Source organism: Podarcis gaigeae (genome assembly GCF_964106915.1).
Source record: "Podarcis gaigeae genome assembly, chromosome: 2".
Classification (NCBI taxonomy): Eukaryota; Metazoa; Chordata; class Lepidosauria; order Squamata; family Lacertidae; genus Podarcis; species Podarcis gaigeae.
This window is the reverse complement of record NC_139679.1, coordinates 16,453,820-16,474,745: the sequence shown is the minus strand read 5'-3', so window position 1 is coordinate 16,474,745 and position 20,926 is coordinate 16,453,820. Positions and strand designations below refer to the sequence as shown.

At 45.8% G+C, this 20,926-nt stretch overlaps 1 protein-coding gene across 2 annotated transcripts in view; it reads left to right on the top strand.

Moving 5' to 3' along the window:
- Positions 1 to 20,926, top strand: part of NFE2 (nuclear factor, erythroid 2) — a 49,574-nt gene that overhangs the window by 6,578 nt on the left and 22,070 nt on the right. Inside the window, exon 1 of one of the 2 annotated variants that reach the window (XM_083728998.1) lies at positions 11,045 to 11,436. The exons of the other annotated variant lie outside the window; for it this stretch is intronic. The gene's annotated coding sequence lies outside the window, so the exon portion shown is untranslated. Of the gene's footprint in view, positions 1 to 11,044; positions 11,437 to 20,926 lie in introns of those variants that run through there. 2 annotated transcript variants of the gene reach the window in all.

The window sequence follows — 20,926 nt, the reverse complement described above, 5'->3', positions numbered from 1 at the left end:
GCTCATCTCGCTTTATTGGCCGAGGGAGCCGGCGTACCACTTCCGGGTCATGTGGCCAGCATGACTAAGCCGCTTCTGGCGAACCAGAGCAGCGCACGGAAACACCGTTTACCTTCCCGCCAGAGCGGTACCTATTTATCTACTTGCACTTTGGCGTGCTTTCGAACTGCTAGGTTGGCAGGAATTTACAGTGGTACCTCGGGTTAAGTACTTAATTCGTTCCGGAGGTCCATTCTTAACCTGAAACTGTTCTTAACCTGAAGCACCACTTTAGCTAATGGGGCCTCCTGCTGCTGCCACGCCACCGGAGCATGATTTCTGTTCTCATCCTGAAGCAAAGTTAACCTGAACTTAACAAACTTAACCTGAAGGAAACTTAACCTGAAGCACTATTTCTGGGTTAGCAGAGTCTGTAACCGGAAGTGTATGTAACCTGAAGCGTATGTAACCCAAGGTACGACTGTACTGTATTTACAATGTGCAGTTGAAGCCCTCGTTGGGTGGGTGAGGGAGTATTTTAAACCCTTGACCTCTGGTGTATCTTTAATCAAACATGCCTCCCCAAGGTGGTAACACATGATTTGACTGACCATAACGTGTGCCTTAGCTCTTGGAGAGGAAACCAAAAAACTGGGTTGGGGAACAAGTGACCTCGCAGGTATTGCTGGACCTCAAGTCCCATCAGCCTCAGGCAGCATGGCCAATGGTCAAGGTTGATGGGAGCTGGAGTCCCAACAACATCAGGAGGTTCACAGTAAGACCTTGCTTGAGTTTGCACAGCCAACTCCATGCCAGGTTTTCTTTCCTTCACCATTAGGAAAATTGTGTTTCAAAGACTGGTCATATCTAAACAGTTGATGACTCTGCTAGGCATTGCCTATTCAGACCCCATGAGCCTTAATGTGAAATTGTTGTTATTATCAGTGCTTTTTTTCCTGGGGGTACTTCAAGAGTACGCAGTACTGACACCTGTGATACTTACTGTAACAACTTCATGGTGAGTGCCAGCACAATTTTTTCTTAAAGCAATTATTATTATTATTATTATTATTATTATTATTATTATTATTATTATTATTATTTGCCCCAGCAATCTGATGCACTTTACACTTCTTTAAACTGAATTGCATTTGCCATTTTATGGCCCATACACTCCGTTTGGACTTGAGGCAAATGTGGAATTTGAACACTAATATATTTGTAAAATGTGGAATTTGAACACTAATATATTTGTATCTTCTCTTGTGCCTTTTTTCTGATGTCATTCAAGTTTTTTGTCCCAAAGATAACTTGAGATGAGCCAAAGATGCCAATGTTTTAAATGTGTAATTTGTCCAGTGTTTATATATTTTTATCTTGAAAATACAGACACAAATCATGTATTGATCAGTATTATCTTCTTATCGCACTACCACCAGCCCACTTCTCTAAATCTCCCTGCTGCTATTGATGCCCTCTCAGGCTCCTCCACATAACCTGTTTATTCAGCATCCATCCTGATTTGCATGAACAAAGTTTACACAGGAGATTAGATTATATCCCCTCTTTGTTAAGCAGTTGGTCTGATTTTTTTTTTTTTTTTTTGCGGAGAGATTATACAACACAACAATCAATGAGCATTCATTCTGATTTGCTTGGGGGTGTTTATATGCCTTTCTATTAATAATCCATTAATTCTACACTTTTCACTGCATTTACCTTTCACTTTCCTAACAGCAAAAAGTCAGTTATCTTTGAAAAAAATGAATTTGTTGCATTAGGTCAAGAGAGCCTTTAATCCACTTTTAATTGTGCAAGCCTAAAGTTCCTGGTATGCATTTGAATCCATCCTACAAAACTGTGACAGTCTGGAGGCACCTTCCCTGCCCGCGAGTTCTAACTTGCAAGCTCCTTAGTATTCTATATTTATTTAGGTATCTTGATACTTCCTTTCAGGGCGAGAGGCCCCCTCAGGTTAGTTCACAGTTAAAATCATTTAAAAAATAAAATAAAACGTAAGATATAAAGCAGTTAAACCATCCAAAAATCTCCGCACACCATAGATATCAGGAACACCAATTACAGACCACCAACTCTATCCAGTTAAAGCAAACTGAAGTGGCAATGTCTTTAAGACCTGTTGGAGCAGGACCAGCAAGGGAGCTAGATGCATGTCTTGTTGGAGAGAGTTCCACAGTGATGGGGCTACCACTGAAAAGGCCCTGTTTCTTAGACTAGCCTGTCTGGTGGAGCTTATTGATGCGCCTGCAAGCAAGGCTTCTGTGGCCAATGTCAGAGCCTGGGCACTTTTGTATAGCTTTAAACTAGGTGTGGGGAACCTTTGACTCTCAGAGGCAGATTTAGGGGAGCACAGCCAGTTGCCTGCACTGGGCGTTGAGCCAAGAGGGTGCCACAACAATGACAAACTATAGAGGGGGGGGAATCAAATTTTGGCAGGGCGCAGGATACCACTGAAATTTTAAAGCTCTGCCACTGCTTCAGATACTGCTACTACAACTCCCAGCAAGTGTGGCTATTGGCCAGGGATGATGGGAATTCTAGTTCAGCAACATTTGGAGTGCCAAAGGTTCTCTGCACCTAATGTAGGTTGTTCTTCAGCTAACCTGCTAATGTTTAGGCTTCAAAGATGATCACCAACTCTTTAAATATGGCACAGAATCACCCTGGTAACTGGTGTAGCCAGCAAGGACTGGGTAGTATTTTAGCCTTGTAAATGTCTAGTAGGTCTTGGGAGACAGTCTGAGCTCTGCGCACCCTCTCACCCCGGCTCATTTTGCTTTGGGTTTGCTGATAAGGTTGCCAGGTCACGCCATTCCAGGGAACCTCCCAGAGAGGAGGAGGAAAAACATTTAACAGTCTAGTGTGCTCGTGCTCTTTCAACAACGGCATTCTCTGCAGTAATCAACCCAAGTCACTTTTTAAATGAAAAGCAAAGTTGGGTAATTTTAGACGAGGGAGACAACAGTCTTACAGAGGGGCCATTCTTTGGCTGGCAAGATGTAGTGCTTCACTTACATCAAAATGTGGTGTTTTGCTTGGAGGGGCTCCCTCCTGGTCGTCCTGCTGAGATGGGGCACTTGAGAGCACCACATGGTGTGAATAAGTGCCAGCCTCTGCCAATATCTACAGAACCCACTGCTGTTAAAAGCACAGGGGCGGAGACCAACAACAAAGTTGGCAGTGCTAGACGAAAAGTCTTCAAGGATTGTGTAGGTGTCTGGGGTCTTAGGGCATGGGTGAGGAACTGAATGCAGGGGGAGGGATTCAAGTATTTTCTCAAGGACTCTGGTCTCTTGGATTCTGAGCCAAAGGGAGCAGCAAAAGCCAATAAATTCTAGCACTTAGAAAAAAACAAGGAGCAGGATTGTCAGCTCCAGATCCGACGTGGGTTCGTACAACTTTACAAGTTGAACAGAAAGGATTTTTTTCTTCTTGTTGTTTTAGTATGGCCTCTGAAGATGGTTTGGAAATTCAGCTAGTGCAGAATTCAACGGCCAGGTTGCTCACCGGAGCAAGACAGTTTTAGCATATTACACCGATCCTGGTCTGATTGCACTAGCTAACAGTTTGTTTCCGGGCCCAATTCAAAGTGCTATAAAGCCTTAAATGGCACAGGACCGCAATACCTCAAGGACCGCCTCTTTCCATATGAACCTACCCAGACCCTGAGATCACCTTCTGAGGCGCTCCTTCGTGTGCCTCCTCCTCAAGAGGTCCGGAGGGTGGCAACACGAGAACGGGGCCTTATCTGCAGTGGCTCCCCATCTTGGGACTGCTCTCCCCAGGGAAGTTTGCCTGTCGCCTTCATTATGCACCTTTAGGCGTCAGGCAAAAACGTTCCTTTTTAACCAGGCCTTTGGTTGACCTGATTTGCATCCTATGCCCTTTTAAAATGTGTTTTTTTGGGGGGAGGGGGGACTATTAGGTTGTTTTTATTTTTATCATTTATTTTGTGGTTTTATATCTTGATTTTATTCTGTGAACCGCCCTGAGACCCCCGGGTATAGGGCGGTATATAAATTCAATAAATACCGTATTTTTCACTCTATAAGATGCACCAGACCACAAGACGCACCTAGTTTTTGGAGGAGGAAAACAAGAAAAAAAATATTCTGAATCTCAGAAGCCAGAACAGCAAGAGGGATCGCTGCGCAGCGAAAGCAGCAATCCCTCTTGCTGTTCTGGCTTCTGGGATAGCTGCGCAGCCTGTATTCGCTTCATAAGACGCACACACTTCCCCCCTTACTTTTTAGGAGAGAAAAAGTGAGTCTTATAGAGCAAAAAATACGGTAAGTAAATGGCTTCTGCTCTCGTGCTTAATGCAATGGTGGCAGAAGCTACTCTATCTGGCGTAATGTCCCCCTTTCCGTGCGGTTCGGAAAGCTGCAAATGCCATATTTCAGGAACAGAGCTGCCAACCCTAGGAAAGAATTAGGACCTGGCCACTCATAAACATGTCTACTCAGAAGTAAGTCTCATTGATTTACTGTATGTAGTTATTGTTTTGTGGACTTACTCCCAAGTTAAGTATGCATAGGACTATAGGCCTAAGGATTTTTTTTTCTGTTTCTGCTGCAAGGACATGTATACATGTTGATGCGTGAGGGTCTCTATCCCCAGCCCCTCCTGGCACCTCTGCCCCCAGAGCTTCATGATGCGGTGAGGATATTCAGCTGGGTCTGTCTCTGGGGGATCCTGACTGTTGGTGGGGGGAAGCGTCTGGGTTAGGAATAACTGCCGCAGAAGCCTGTCAACCAGTTGCACAGGAAGTTAGGAAGGCGGATGCCTTGTGAGGAGCTGATAACTCAACACAAGGCTCCTTCTTGGCCCTGCCAGCTGCCTCCTCCCCTTCTGGTTTCATAATATCCCACAGACTGTGGGGAGTGGCCTTGGCAGATAGAGGCTTCAGAGAGGGTTAGATTGGGGCCCTTTCCAATTGCCGTTCTGGACTTCTGTGTCCCCCTTAAGGCCCTGTTCGCTTAAGGCTGTTCACACATTACATTCAACATGTGTGCTGATCTGTATGCACATGCTGTTCGTCACACATAACATGCAGCGTCTAATTCTGATGCCCTTCAAACCCAACATGCATACAGTCTGTGTGCAAATAACATGTTGCTAGAAGGGACTGGACTGATTTTGGCTCCATTTGTTGCATGAACACACCAACAACTAAGTAATGCCTTTTAGCAGGGGGAAGGTACTCATCGCCCCGAACCAAAACAGCCCACCATGCCACGCTGGGAGACAAGGGATATGTTCACATTCACGAAGGTCCTCCACTCTCCCCACCGCGTTTCAAGCCCCATTTGCACAATGTTGTTCACACCAGAGAGGGGACAGAGATCTCGTCACCCAACTCACATGGCCTTTTTGGGTTCCCTGCCCCTTACCACCCGCCCAGAACTCCTATTCATTAAGCTATCTTTGCCTGCACACTTATCTGCACATGTGCAACGGCTGTCACAAATGTTCATTCAGTTCTGAAGTATGAAGTGAATGTTGCTTAAGTTTGCTTGGACTGAAACTGGTGGGAGGAGACTGCATCCAACAGCAATATTTGTTAAGAAGCTGCAGAATCAATAGAGATTGTGGCTAACGTCACATGAAGATAACTTCAAAAACTAGCAGTGGGAGTGTTAATACGAACATACCCAGAATGTTCACACTGGAAATCCAAGTCCCTCCATTCAGCTGCTTTAAGGCACTGGATTGAATCTTACAGGGGAAGGGTTGCAAGCAAGCCTACATAGGTGGCAACCACTTGATAGCCATGCCTACAATATCCTTTCAAATGCCGGCTTCTTGCTGCCTTCAGAATCAATGGGCAGCCAAAATAATCTTGCCTCTGGAATTTCCCTATGAAGTGGAACAGGATTGCAATACACACAGCTCTCGTGACAGTGACATCCATCTCTGTCTCTCTGCCCAAATTCCTGTGTTGCATGCAAAGACGCCTACAGGGAATATCCAGAAATAGATCCAGCCCCTGGGGAACTTTTTGTTGTTGTTTTTTAAGTTGTCCATATGGCAGAAAGAGACAGGAGGAGCCACAGAAACCACAGTAACGACCTTCCTGCGGTGGGTAGTGTTGTGGAATGTGACTGTGGTTGCCAGTGCAGGGTGGGAAAAGGACCTTGAGCAGGATAAATGCATCCTTTCCTAGGTCTTGTTTTGGCTATCCACCCCCCACCCCACCCCACCGACACACTTGGCCAGCTTCTGTTCCCCATTCATGACAAGCTGCAGACATTTTGCTGCAGCAATTCTGCCCGGGTCGTACAATTTCCCCACATTGTGATGGCATCCTTCTTCGTAAACATGCAACCCAACAAAAGGAGGCAGCTTCTGGAACGGGTTTTATCCGTCTGGGTGGCTGCCCTCAGAGTTGCCCTATAGCAGGAGTGGGGAACCTTTATCAGCCAGAGAGGGCCACATTTCCTTCTGGGGGCCATGTTCCAGTGATGGGGAGGACCAGATGCAAAAGCAGATGGGACAGTGGAGGTGACTCTTTCCTTTGGATGTGGCTGCACTTCAGCCATGCAGAAGTCAGAGGGTTCTACAGACACCCATTCACTTCTCCTGTCTCAATCCAGGCAAGCGAGAGCCTTTGCCGCAGTTAGAGGGTACATTTCAGCCAGGCCAGAAGCACTTGAGGAGGTTGCGGAGTCGGGCCAGGGGATGGTGTGAGCTTTAGAGAGTGTTGACACCCAAAATACTGGGAGAAGTGCCTTCAGCCCCCAGGCCTGAGGTTCTCTCCCCCTGCCTCTTTATATTATGTGGCATAATGTGATCAATCCAAGCAAACCATGCTTTAAAACAGTGTTTTTTTGAGCCATCTAAAATGGATTGGATTGCACACATCATCTGTAGGTATTTGGGAAGTGGGTCAGATATTCAGCTATAGCCACACAGTCAGAAGTGCCCACAATTCTGGGCACGCTTACCAGGGAGACGGTCCCACTGAACACAATACTTTATAGTTTTGTGTAAGGGTCTTCCAGATGGGGTCCTTATGTTGCAAACAGGTTGCTGAAATACGTTTGTTTCTTTTCACTGTGGGCTAAAGGGAGTCTCGTGTTTCCTCATGGACAACCTTCTGGGTTTCCGTGGTGGGCAGGGCCAGATGCAGAAGGAGGTGGGACAACTGCAGGTGGAACTCTCAACCGACTTTTAAAATAATATTAAGCAAATAGAACAGAAAGTGGGCAGCAGCAGTGTTGTAAGGAGAGGCATGAACAGGTTGGAAGCATATTGTCTGGCCATCCAAACATCCACCTGCTACAAGAGGGCTCCCTCCCCATGGGGCCATCCCACTCCTGAGTGGGGAAACAAAGACCTCTTTTATCACCCCCAGTAAACATTCTGGATGTTTACAGGCGCAGGCCTATTAAAGGCACAGGCATCTTTTCCATGCCCTAGCGTGGGTAGGTAAACTAAGGCCCGGGGGCCGGATCCGGCCCAATCGCCTTCTAAATCCGGCTAGTGGATAGTCCTGGAATCAGCGTGTTTTTACATGAGTAGAATGTGTCCTTTTATTTTAAATACATCTCTGGGTTATTTGTGGGGCATAGGAATTCGTTCATTATTATTTTTTTCAAAATATAGTCCGTCCGCCCCCGCAAGGTCTGAGGGACAGTGGACTGGCCACCTGATGAAAAAGTTTGCTGACCCCTGAGAGGTTTCCAGCGAGCAGAACAACAGGCAGAGTCCCTTCTCTGCCAGGACACATGCACAGAAGGCCACAAGCATCAAGGCAAGAAACCACAAGCCTTAACTTGTGGGAAGTGTGTAACAGTAGATGTCCACAGCTGGATCATGTTTCAGGGCATCATTGCATTTTATTTTATTTTTATTTTTTGCTATAATTTTGCTTATTGCATTTATAGAACACATTTCCCTCCAAGTCGCTCCAGATGGTGTAGGCGGTTCTCGTCCTCCTCGTTTTCTTCCCACAACAACCCTGGCAGGTAGGTTAGGCTGAGAGGCAGCGACTGGTCCATTCTACTAGCTCTGCTCTTCAGCCTTGAATGACAGCTGGACAGGCCGGAATGAAGCAGGGGAAGCTTTTATGCACGTGGAGGTAAGAGCTGGGAAGGGCTGCACCTGTTTGATTTCTGCCTGTCGGGATGCTATGAAAAGGCAGAGGATCCAGTCTTGCAGAAATTGTAGTTGTATTTATTTATTAAATTAATTTGTACCCCGCCCTTCATCCGCAGATCTCGGGGTGGTTCGCAACATAGAATTACAATATGAAAATGACAAAATACATAGTAAAAATAAAAACAGCAATGAACCAATAATCTCCCCTCCCATAACACATTTAAAAGGGCATCAGATGTCAATCAGCCAAATGCCTGGTTGAAGAGGAATGTTTTCGCCTGATGTGTACCCTCCAATATTCCTCCAATGAAAATAGGGACCTCCCATTCCATAATGATAATTTTACTATTTATACCCCACACATCTTATTGGGTTGCCCCAGTACTCTGGGCAGCTTCCAATACTGTATATATATATATAAAACAATTCAAAGAAGAACTTCTACAAAACAAAGAGAAACTTTTGTCTAAAATGTATACATAATCTGTTATTAGAATGGAAAACAAAAGACAAGCTTGTTAAGGCCTCAATGACACACTGAGCAATAGATATAGGACACAATATAGATATTAACCTCTGGGACAAACTCTGGGAAAGTGACTTGAAATTTACAGCATGTTATTCTTTGAAGGAGAACTGCCTGGAAATGATTCACAGACTTGATAAGATGTACAAGACAGAATCAGATAAGCCCTGGAGATGCAAAGAGGCAGAAGGAACATTCTTTCATATGTGGTAGACATGTAAAAGGGTAAAAGAGTATTGGGAAATGATCTATAATGAATTGAAAAAATGTTTAAAAGTACTGTACTCCCTCCCCCCCCAAAAACAGAGTCCTCTGCTGGCGTCTAATGATGGCACCAGCCAAACCTCCCTGGGGAGAGCATTCCATAAATGGGGAGCGACTACAGAAAAGGCCGGGTCTCATGTTGCTACCGTCCAGACCTTTCTCGAAGGAGGTGCTAATTAATTTCAAAACTAAACCCTAAGAGAGAGAGAGAGAGAGAGAGAGAGAGAGAGAGAGAGAATATGACAGGAGGAGTTGTCAGGAGCATATTTTGTATGGAACTCTTGAGAGGCATGTTCATTTATTTTAATTTTTTAAGTTTTTATATATTTTTTATTAAAGATTTCTTAGTTTACAAAAATACGTGCATTGTTTCTTTTTTCAAGTTTATGAGAGCATGGAGCATAGTGAGCAAGAGAGAAAGATATGTGCAAGACAGTGAGAATGACATGGAACTGGGTGGGTATGTCTCCACTATTACTATAATCTAGTGCACTGTCATAGAATCATAGAATCATAGAGTTGGAAGAGACCACAAGGGCCATCGAGTCCAACCCCCTGCCAAGCAGGAAACACCATCAGAGCACTCCTGACATATGGTTGTCAAGCCTCTGCTTAAAGACCTCCAAAGGAGGAGACTCCACCACACTCCTTGGCAGCAAATTCCACTGTCAAACAGCTCTTACTGTCAGGAAGTTCTTCCTAATGTTTAGGTGGAATCTTCTTTCTTGTAGTTTGGATCCATTGCTCCGTGTCCGCTTCTCTGGAGCAGCAGAAAACAACCTTTCTCCCTCCTCTATGTGACATCCTTTTATATATTTGAACATGGCTATCATATCACCCCTTAACCTCCTCTTCTCCAGGCTAAACATGCCCAGCTCCCTTAGCCGTTCCTCATAAGGCATCGTTTCCAGGCCTTTGACCATTTTGGTTGCCCTCCTCTGGACACATTCCAGTTTTTCAGTGTCCTTCTTGAACTGTGGTGCCCAGAACTGAACACAGTACTCCAGGTAAGGTCTGACCAGAGCAGAATACAGTGGCACTATTACTTCCCTTGATCTAGATGCTATACTCCTATTGATGCAGCCCAGAATTGCATTGGCTTTTTTAGCTGCCGCATCTCACTGTTGGCTCATGTCAAGTTTGTGGTCAACCAAGACTCCTAGATCCTTTTCACATGTACTGCTCTCAAGCCAGGTGTCACCCATCTTGTATTTGTGCCTGTCATTTTTTTTGCCGAAGTGCAATACTTTACATTTCTCCCTGTTAAAATTCATCTTCCCTCAAGAAACCCTGGGAACCGTAACCCCATGACAGGATTAAGACGTTCACCCAGGAATGCTTAGCATTGCCACAAAACAACCATTCTCAAGAAACCCCAAGAACACTTAAAGCATGAAAAGATAATAATTCCTCGGGTTTGTAGCATAGCCACAACCTCTGATTCTCTTTGTGTGTTTCTTAAATGACGGCCTTGTATCTGAAATGTAACCTCTCCTCACGCCCAGCACCATCTTGCAGTGTGTCCCTGTGAAGTGTTTGTCATGAGAAGCATTGTCACGCTGCGTCCAGTTATTCCTTGCAGGTGGGAACACTTAGGTTGTGTCACAGCATGAGTGTGACCTGCACATTCAGGACCAGTGGAAGACATTCCGCCGCCTGAGGCAAAGGACAAGATGGCGCCTCACAACCTCCACCAATTCCATATACAGAAACTGACAAGAGGCGACAGAGATCACCCGCCACTATACTTGGGTGCAGCAGGCTAGTTTAGGGGGCGCAGGGCAGGCCGTGTGACACACGCCAATCCATCTGCTCCCAGCCCCTCATTATCTGCCGCCTGAAGCAGCTGCCTAACCCCATCTAATGACAGAGCCGGCTCTGTGCAGTGTATTGAAGCACAGTCTTGCGTGCACTCTGCTTGTCTTCCCTCATTTTATTCCTTTCTCTGGCATCCCTGTTCATTTATATCTGTTTGCAGTGTATGTTTCTGCCTGGGTAGCCTCAGAGCGGCAGATACCCTCTCTCTCATTTTCTTCCTTCGTGGTGTGTGTGTGTGTGTGTGTGTGTGTGTGTGTGTGTTTGTGGTGTTCTGTGGACTCTCTTCCTTCGAGCTCTGTAAGTGCAGATAGGAGACGGCTCTGTGGCCTTTCTTGGAAAGGCAGGGTGCAACACAAGGCTTTGTGGGAGGGAAGAAAACCCTTGAGCCATCGCCGCACCGGCCCTGTGGTTTCCCTGCCCCTTGCACAGGGGCGGCTCCTGTTATGTAATATCAGCAGCCCCCAGCGAGACGAGGCGGGACACGCACTGTACAGCTCTGGCCACCTGGAGTCTGTGGGACCGACTGCTGCAGCGATGGAAGCTCCTTGAGGGCCTTTTTCGAGCAGCCCTAGCCCGTCAAGGGAAAACGGCACCCACCGCTTGGAAAACTGGGGGGTCCTTTCTCCTGCACATCCCAGAGGAGACCCTCATTCCCCCCCCTTTTTGCTTCCTCGTCCACCCTCTCTGGCTGTACACCTGGCCCAGGCAGCTAGGAATTCCAGCAGGTAAGGAGCCATGCCGCCACTGCCTCAAAGGGTACCATTGTTTGCAGCCCTCTCTAGCAAGGCGGGGGCTATTTGTCTCCTTGGTTGCGTGGCCAGGTGAGAGAGAGGGGTGAAGGCTGTAGCAGGAGCAAGAAGAGGGGGCAGGATCTCAAACCGAGCCGCTCTTCCTACAGAAGCCCCCCCCCCTTTCTCAAATGAGTGTTAGAAATTCTAGGGCCAGCCATTTCCCTGGCCCATGGGGTAGACAGGCATCACCTTCAAAACTCTCCCTCTACCCACCCCCAGAAAACTCTGGTTCCTGACAGAAGTCCCTCAAGCTCTCTGCATGTCAGGTCCTTCACTATTTTGGGCAGGTAGCTTTTTCAGAAGGACTTAACTCATACAACATGGGCTCCAGGGACTTTTTTGTGTTTGCGTCTCATGATGAGGAGCAAAGCTTCTTTCCCTCAGCTGACCATATCCAGTGTTGAAGTCGCAGGTCCGTGTAAAATAGTGTCCGTTTATGGGGTGTTTTGATCAGGAACCTTAATGGCTTGTTCCCGTTGAGTCTCTTTTTTTTCTGAGCAACTGTGTCTCATTTTGCATGGGAAAATGTAATTATTTCCTGAACCCCCCGGGGTGGAAGGGAGCAGAACATTTGTACATACAAATGATGCACATCAAGGTCACATTTGCACCATGCTCTTAAAGCACTATTGCACCTCTTTAATGGTTGCAGAGAATCCTGGGAACTGTAGTTTGTTAAGGGTTCTGTTCTCACAGAGCTACTGTTCCCAGCAACCTTAAGAAACTTCAGTTTCCGGTATTCCCTGCGGCTTTGAATATATGGTCTGACTGTGGCATTAGGCTGCAGCATTCTCCTGTGGGGCAGAGAGGTAATTTTAGACTCTGGGTTATGATGTTAAATGGCCGTGTGTATTTGCTTGCTGCAAAATATTTGTAAACTAGACTTTGCTTGCTGCAGTTGTTGGTGCACACACACACACACACACACACACACACACACACACACACCCTGCACCCGTTCATTCTGCACGGGCGTTTTTGAAGTGTGCAGGTTCACTTGCAAACAGGCCAGCAACAAGCAGCCTTGTGCACAAACACAACTCAGCAATACAGAACCACACAGATGAAGAGAAACATCCTTCACCTATTCCAGGTCTTGTGCATGTACATTTGTGTTGCAAGCCAACACAACCAGCCTGTGTGAGGATGAAAGAAAGCGGCTGTCACAGCCGTTATAACAGCGGGGGTGGGAAGTTGGGCATTTGCAAAAGGAAACATCCCCATACCTCTTGAGCTGGGCAATGCAATTGCTTCATGCATGCTTGTGAAGGCATCCCCCCCCCCCCATATTATAATGCAAGATGACCTGTGGGAATCCTGGAGTCAGCACAAACTTTTGAGTCCATGATAGATGGAAGTTGTTTAGGGAGGTGTGTAGCCGGCCAACTCTCTCTGGAATGAGCCACCCGGGGTTAATTTGAATCCAGGGCTGAGGTGCAGGTATTGGATTTGGGTGTTGTGGCTCAGGGTCCCTCCAGACTGATGTTTTATTTGGGGTGTTTTCTTGCAGCATGTTCCTGACACAATAACAGGGTGTTGGTGATGGTCTTATTCTGCTTTATTAGCTGTGGTTTTCTTATTTATTTCACAATATTTACTGCTTGATTGCCATAAAGCATCAAAGCGGTTTAGAAAAAAGGAATAAATTTAAAAATAAGTGGAAAAACCAGTTAAAAACAACTTATTTAAACCACTCAAAAATAATAGAAATCAACAAGCTAAAAAAACCACAATTAAAACACGTGCCAGCTAGCCTTTTCTAAACAAAAACATTTTTTTAGCAAAGAGAACAGTGAAGGCTGCTGCCTGATGTCAATAGGAAAGGAGATCCATTTATTACAAGTATGATGTTTTCCCGGTGCTATTGCTGTTTGGAGGGGCTATCGTGCAATAAAAGTGAGACAACCCGATCCCTCAGATTTTTGTGGTATGAAAAGTTATGGGATTTCAGCGCATGTACTGGTGGGAAATGAAGCAGTATAACTGCCCAAAGACTTTTGCAAGAGCAAATAGTATTGAAGGTGGGGTTGTGTCTGACAGCCCTGACAGCAGCACGAACACAAATCATCACAAACACCCTATAGAAAATATGTCTCTTGAGTCTGGGAATGCGTGAGGTACATGAGCCAGAGCAATGTAGTGGAGCACTGGATTTGTGTGTGAGATTCAAAGCCTTGCTTAGCTATGAAGTCCGGTGGGTTACCTTAACCAAGTTAGTTTGAATAACGTTGACTAGAGAGATAGAGAGATGGTAGCGTTTGTTTGCATGGCGGAGAGAAAGACACAAATACGCACAGAGAAAGAGAGAGAGGGAGAGGGAGAAAGAATGAGAGAGACTTATATATAGTGCTTTTTTCTACAAAAAAAATGTTTAGGGGTACTCTCATTTTGACTCAAGAAAATCACTTTATAGTTCAAATCGGGGGGGGGGGGGAAATACAAATTCACAAAATGTTTAGGGGTATGCATCCCGCTGTGTCCCCGGCCCCCCAGAAAAAAGCACTGCTTGTATACATAAATGTATATTAAATTGTTTAGTTTGTATCATTGCCCTTTTGCCTCTGCTGAAGAAGTTATTTCTTATTTCAGAAACCTGCAAAACTTATTTATCCAGAGGCAGCAGCAGCAAGCCAAAAGGAACATTTGTGTGCATTGCATAAAGGCAAAACCTCTCTCAAACCGCTTTCAACCCTCCTAAAAATTGTAGCTTGGGTCCTGGCAGTATGCTCCTGGCAAGTTGTAAGGAGGATTTTACCAGTACCCTTCTCCCTCAGGCTAGCAGATGTGTTGATGTTATGCTAAAAGGCCACCCTGAGCTCCTTGGAAGATGGCAGGAATAAAAAGGAGTGCCTTTGAGCATGTTCAGAGTGCCTTCCATGCGCTCCCAACCCCTCATCTGCAGTTTGGGATAAGTGCTTCCAGAGCAAAGGGACCTTCAGGATGTGTTGCGTTTTGGTTTTAGCTCCGACAGGTCCTATTTTACATGTTAAGTGTACAGGGGAGGGGGGTTTGGTCCTTGTTTATTTCCCCTTTATGGTTTGTGGTGGTGCATTAATCTACATGATCCAAACTGCCTAGTCAACCTGTTTGCCGGAGGTGTCATTGTGTAATAGGAATGTGACTGTGTGTGTGTGTGTGTGTGTGTGTGTGTAGGTCCCTCTGTTAACATGGAAGTTTTAACTTGACTGTCTCGTAGGTCTGATCTGCTTCTTTCTCCTGAGCAGGCTTCTTCTGATCTTCGTGTACCATATCACTCCTCTCTGCCATGCTGTGTCCTCCTGTGTTGTGCGCAGTGGCGTCTGTCAATAGCACCACAAATTACTCCCTGCCCAATCTGTGTTGGTGGAGATGGGCAGCACATACACACTACCTGGGTGGTATGGGAACATTCCAAAATGTGTGTGTGTTTCTCTGTGCATGTATATTCCACATAGAAATATGAATAACACACGTGTGTGTTCATGTATGCATGTACACATGTTCTAGTCTAATGCCCTCTCCAGAAGTCTTTGCGTTATATCTGCCTTCTGTTGTAAATGATTTTTATTGGTTTTACATATAATCACATTACGTAACATTGTACCCTCTTATTTTAACTCTTTGGCTCAACTGAGCCTAAGGACTTCCCTCCCTCCCATCTGTTGGTTTACAAAATTAAACTTTACATCTTTACATTTCTCTTCGTTTCCTATCCTTGTTATAAAAGGTAAAGGGACCCCTGACCATTAGCTCCAGTTGTGACCGACTCTGGGGTTGCAGCGCTCATCTCGCTTTATTGGCCAAGGGAGCAGGCGTACAGCTTCCGGGTCATGTGGCCAGCATGACTAAGCCACTTCCGGCGAGCCAGAGCAGCGCACGGAAATGCTGTTTACCTTCCCGCCGGAGTGGTACCTATTTATCTACTTGCACTTTGACAGGCTTTCGAACGGCTAGGTTGGCAGGAGCAGGGACCGAGCAACAGAAGCTCACCCCGTTGCGGGGATTCGAACCGCTGACCTTCTGATCGGCCAGTCCTAGGCTCTGTGGTTTAACCCACAGCGCCACCCGCGTCCCATCCTTGTTATATCATTACCTAAAATATTATATTACTCAACCTGAACAGGTAGCAATTTCATCTTACAAATCTTCAGATAATCCTGCTAATGGTGTTAATTGCTTACAGTTGTCCTTCCAATATAATATAAATTTGTTCCAGTCCTTTTGGAATGCTTGGTCTCGCTGGTTCTGGATTCTTCCCGTCACTTTCGCCAGTTCTGCAAAGTCTATCCACTTCATCTGCCACTCTTCTTTTGTTGGTAACTCCTATTGTTTCCATCTTTGGGCTAACAAAATTCTTGCCACAGTTGTTGCATATAAGAACAATTTTTTGTCTTGTCTCGGTAGCTCTCTACCCACTATACCCAATAAGAAAGCTTCTGGTTTTTTAACAAAAGTGTTTTTAAACATTTTCTTTAACTCGTTATATATCATATCCTAGAAAGTTTTTACCTCTTTCATGTCCACCACATGTGGTGAAAAGTACCTTCCTTTTCCTTACAGTTCATTTTTTGTTCTATACCTTTTAGCCAGTGTTAAAGCTGCGTTCTGGGCCACAGAACTCTCTGCGCTGCTTCGCTTTCTGCCCTGGCGACAGAGTGGGAGTCATTCCCTCCTATCAATGTGTGGGTCCTATATGTAACTGTGGGTACGTGTGCATCAAGCACACACATGTCATTCAGATCTTACACACCTGGGGCCATTGTAAGAAGGTTCCACCTGAATAAAGGCTCTGCATGTGTGTCTAGGACAGGAGTGGAGATCTCAGAACTCTTCTCAGGCCACAAGTCCACTCTCTGCGCCACTCATGGCCACGGCTTTCCACCGCAGATGTTTTGGCCTGGCTGGAAAGTATCCTTCATCTCGGATGGTGCCTTTTGCCTGTCCAGATGGAAGATAGAGAGTGTTGTCTGGGCGTGTATCTACAAACTAGCCTACTGTACAAAGGTAAAAATTACATTCATGGCTCCACCTACTTTTGCCTATGGCTCCGCCTACCATTCTGGAATGATGTGGCCCCTGAAAGGCTTCACAGAAGGGAATGTGGCCCTCGGGATTGTCTCTCCAGGGTCTCAATCCAGGAGATGTTTTCCCCATCACCTATAACCAGATCCTGCTAACACAACTCTGGTTGTTGCTGGACTCTCTCCAGTTCCCATCAGCCTCAGTTGTCATTTGCAATAGTCAGAGATGATGGGAAGTGTAGTTCAGCAGCAGTTGGAAAAGCCACAGGTCTCCCACCTGTTTAAACTGCAGACATTGGGGATTGAGTTTGGCAGCTCAGACATGCAAAGCATGGGTTTATGACAGAGCCATGGGGCCAATTTCCAAACGCCTGGTGTGGCTGGTACACCACCCTCTGAGAAGTGGGAAGAGAAGTCTTGCCCCATTCGGGGGATCTTTGGTTGGGCCAGAGATGAGCTTGTTTAGAATGGAGGAGCCTTGCTTAACATGAGAGCCACATTCTGTCCTGGGTAAAGCTATGTACCAGTGATCGGCCAGAAGCAAAAATGGGCAGAGCAAGTAGTGCAAATCGTCTTTCTACCGGCTGATTTTCAGCCATGCAAAAGCCAGAGGTTTCAACATACACCCACACCCCTCTGTCTTCCTTCCAGACAAGTGAGAGGCATGATCGCAGTTCAGTAACATATTCCAGCCAGGCAGAAATACATGGTGTGTGAAGCAGAGGTGTGTGGCCTGGGGACTTGGGGAGAGGGGTAGTAGACTGGGGAGAGCCAGTGTGGTGTAGTGGTTAAGAACGGTAGACTCGTAATCTGGTGAACTGAGTTTGATTCCCTGCTCCTCCACATGCAGCTGCTGGGTGACCTTGGGCCAGTCACACTTCTCTGAAGTCTCTCAGCCCCACTCACCTCACAGATTGTTTGTTGTGGGAGAGGAAGGGAAAGGAGCCACTTTGAGACTCCTTAGTGTAGTGATAAAGCGGGATATCAAATCCAAACTCTTCTTCTTCCTGAGAGTTGGAGAAAGAGACTTGTAGGGCTACATCTGAACCTTAGAAGACCAAAGGTTCCTCACACTGGGTTTAATCCAACCCTTGAAAAAACAACCCTAATGTAGGGAACAACCAGCACACAGCACACAATGCCACAAGTCAGCAAGAACTAAGAACCACCTTACTGAGTCTAGCTTCACGTCATTATCAAAAGATTCTGGTAGACACATAACACAATTGCTCATCCCCTGTTGTTTGGGCCCAGGATCTGGTGTTCAGAGGTATTCTGCATCTGCAATTGGTGATTCCATTTTGCACCCATAATGCTGGCAGTTTTTGCGTCCTCGATCGCCTCTTCATTTTCCTAACTTGCCATATTTTTCGCTCTATAAGACGCACCAGACCACAAAACACACCTAGTTTTTGGAGGAGGAAAACAAGAAAAAAAATATTCTGAATCTCAGAAGCCATAACAGCAAGAGGGATCACTGCGCATTGAAAGCAGCAATCCCTCTTGCTGTTCTGGCTTCTGGGATAGCTGCGCAGCCTGCATTCACTCTATAAGACGTACACACATTTCCCCTTACTTTTTAGGAGGGAAAAAGTGAGTCTTATAGAGCAAAAAATACGGTACCTATTCTTAGGATGGGAGAAACGAATTGGGGAATTTGTTGTTTAGAAATCCCGCTGAAGCCTTGCTCATATTAATATATTTTCTCTCCCCCGTCACCACCATTGGCCTCAGAAGACTTGAGGTGTCTCAGGAGCTCTGGGTGTGGGGTTTTCCCCCCTCTTCTTCTTCTTATGCAACATCCCAGCAGAGGATCGGAAATTGCAGGGCCAGTCTCTGTCGAAATGTGCACGGGAAAAGCAGAGGGCGAGAGGCGATAGCAGACCACAGAGAGAGGTTCCGGGGTGGGGTAGGTGGGAGGAAGAGAGCAGAGCAGTTTCAGATCCTTGGGGCCTCCCACAATAACAGTACTTTGCCTATGAGCGCACCACACACCAGAAATGTCCCCAGGGAGAAGGAGCGCACCACAGTTACATTGGAGAGCATGGCCAGAGGGATGGATGGCTCAAATCAACAAAGGGTGGGGGCATCACAAATGCAACACACACATACAGAGGCTACTGGGCTTGAAGACTCCAGCCTAGTAGTTCCCAACCTGTGGGTCCCCAGATGTTCTTGGACTACAACTCCCATCATCCCTGAGCTCTGGCCTTGCTAGCTAGGGGTGATGGGAGTTGTAGTTCAACAACATCTGGGGACCCACAGGTTGAGAAAGGCTGCGAATCTAGCCTGAGATGTGTAGTGGACCAGCACAGATGTCTTTTCCATTGTGCTTTCATGGAGATTTGTGCTTACGATGGTGCTGGGGTGGCTACCATTGACCCCACTTCCGATGCTGTTTACACTTGCAAAAGTTTTGGGGCGAGCGTACTGCTTCAGCTCCAATCAGTGCAGTCCCATGACATCCCCCTGAAATCTTGGAACTTTTGACAATGAGAGATTCATTCTCCTCCATATTTCTAAATTTCTTTTTACCTCAAGCCAAAAAAAAAATTCATAGTTATTTTTAAATAGGTTTATATTTCTTGATGTTAACCAAATCTTGGAACTTTTCATACCACAAATATTCTTGGCAGTGGGGAGGGAGGGGTTGGAAGAGCAATATTTCAGATAACCATTGTTTTGAAAAAGATGCCCAAATCCCTGCACTCCAATCACATGAGTAGACTGTGGTTTTTAATAGTTCTGCCTAATCCCTCTCCCTCCTGCTGTTGGCAAGGAAATGGAATTTTTAAAAGCCTTACATAGCATAAGGTGCATTAGAAGGTGGGCGAGGTGGAAATAATGAAATTATCATTAAATTATTATTAACTGATTGCAGTCACATGGTGCGATTTTACTACAGTGCAATGGGTGGTCCCAAACTAGGCTAAATTTCTGTTTTTGACTGACTGACTCCAGCTACGAAAGCTGAAGCTGCTGAACGCTCCCTTGAGCTGGGATATTGTTTAGGGCAGGTTTCCTCAACCTCAGACCTCCAGATGTTTTGAGAGTTCCCATCATCCCTGACCACTGGTCCTGCTAGCTAGGCCAAAAACATCTGGAGGGCCGAGGTTGAGGAAACCTGCTTAGGGGGTTGTGCTGCTGCTATGTATACTTTTTTTGTATCTTTATTTTCAGATACTATGATTTATATGGAGATCGTTCAGTTGGGTTGTGTACTTTCTGATGTGTTTTATTTCATGGTTAATGACTACTTTTGCTATGTTTGTAATTATGTAAATATTTTCGCATTGTAAGCCGCTTTGAGCATGGTTTTAACTATGGAAAGGCGGCCTACAAATAAGACGATGATTACTGTTACCGTATTTTTTGCTCTATAAGACGTACCAGTCCACAAGACGCACCTAGTTTTTGGAGAAGGAAAACAAGAAAAAAAATATTCTGAATCTCAGAAGCCAGAACAGCAAGAGGGATCGCTGCGCAGTGAAAGCAGCAATCCCTCTTGCTGTTCTGGCTTCTGTGATAGCTGCGCAGCCTGCATTCGCGCCATAAGACGCACACACATTTCCCCTTACTTTTTAGGAAGGAAAAAGTGAGTCTTATAGAGCAAATAATACGGTATGTACCGAAGTTCTCACCCTGGGCCAGCAGGGGGATACTGTAGATAGTTCAGGTCCACATATGCAAATAAGGGATCGAAAGTGATATTCAGTGATTGGATAGTTACAGAAAGTTGTTACAGTTACGTTGTACTGGAGCTCTATATAAGCAGGCTGACTGAACCCTTCAGTTCAGTTCAGTTCTGACCTGTGAATAAACAAGAGCTGTTTGGAGAATCGCTGTGTCGTCTGATATGTTCACCCACAACTTAACAATTATTGTTCCGCTTTCGTTGTGCTGTAGAGCATGGGCGCTCCTTCAAATGTCAATAATGTGGTAACACTGGAAAATTATCACCTGACATAAAGGAGAAGGATTTGTAGGCGGTCTAGGATGACTCCAGCGATGATGAACTATTATTGTGTCAGCAGCATGTTGCAGTCCAAAGGGGACCCTTGGGCTATTTTCTACTCTGTTCTACTCTGCTCTCCAGAATCTCAGGCAGAGGAAGGACTTCACCATCACCCGCTGGTGCTGCTGTTGTCGTTTCTCAACGAGATGCCAGCAGTTGAACTTGGAATTTTCTGCATGTAAAGCACATGCTCCATGTTCTTCAGCCTTGAGCCCATCAGAGGCACTCATCCTAGCCAATGGGCAAGGATTACAGGAGTTGTTGTAATCCAACGGCATGCAACTACATCATGCAACACTGCTCTGGAGTACCTCCCCTCCCCAAACTTATTTTCACAGAGCTTCCCTCACAGCCCCTCCCTGGACCTATTTTTTTTACTGCGCATTCATGATGATTTGTTCTCATGATG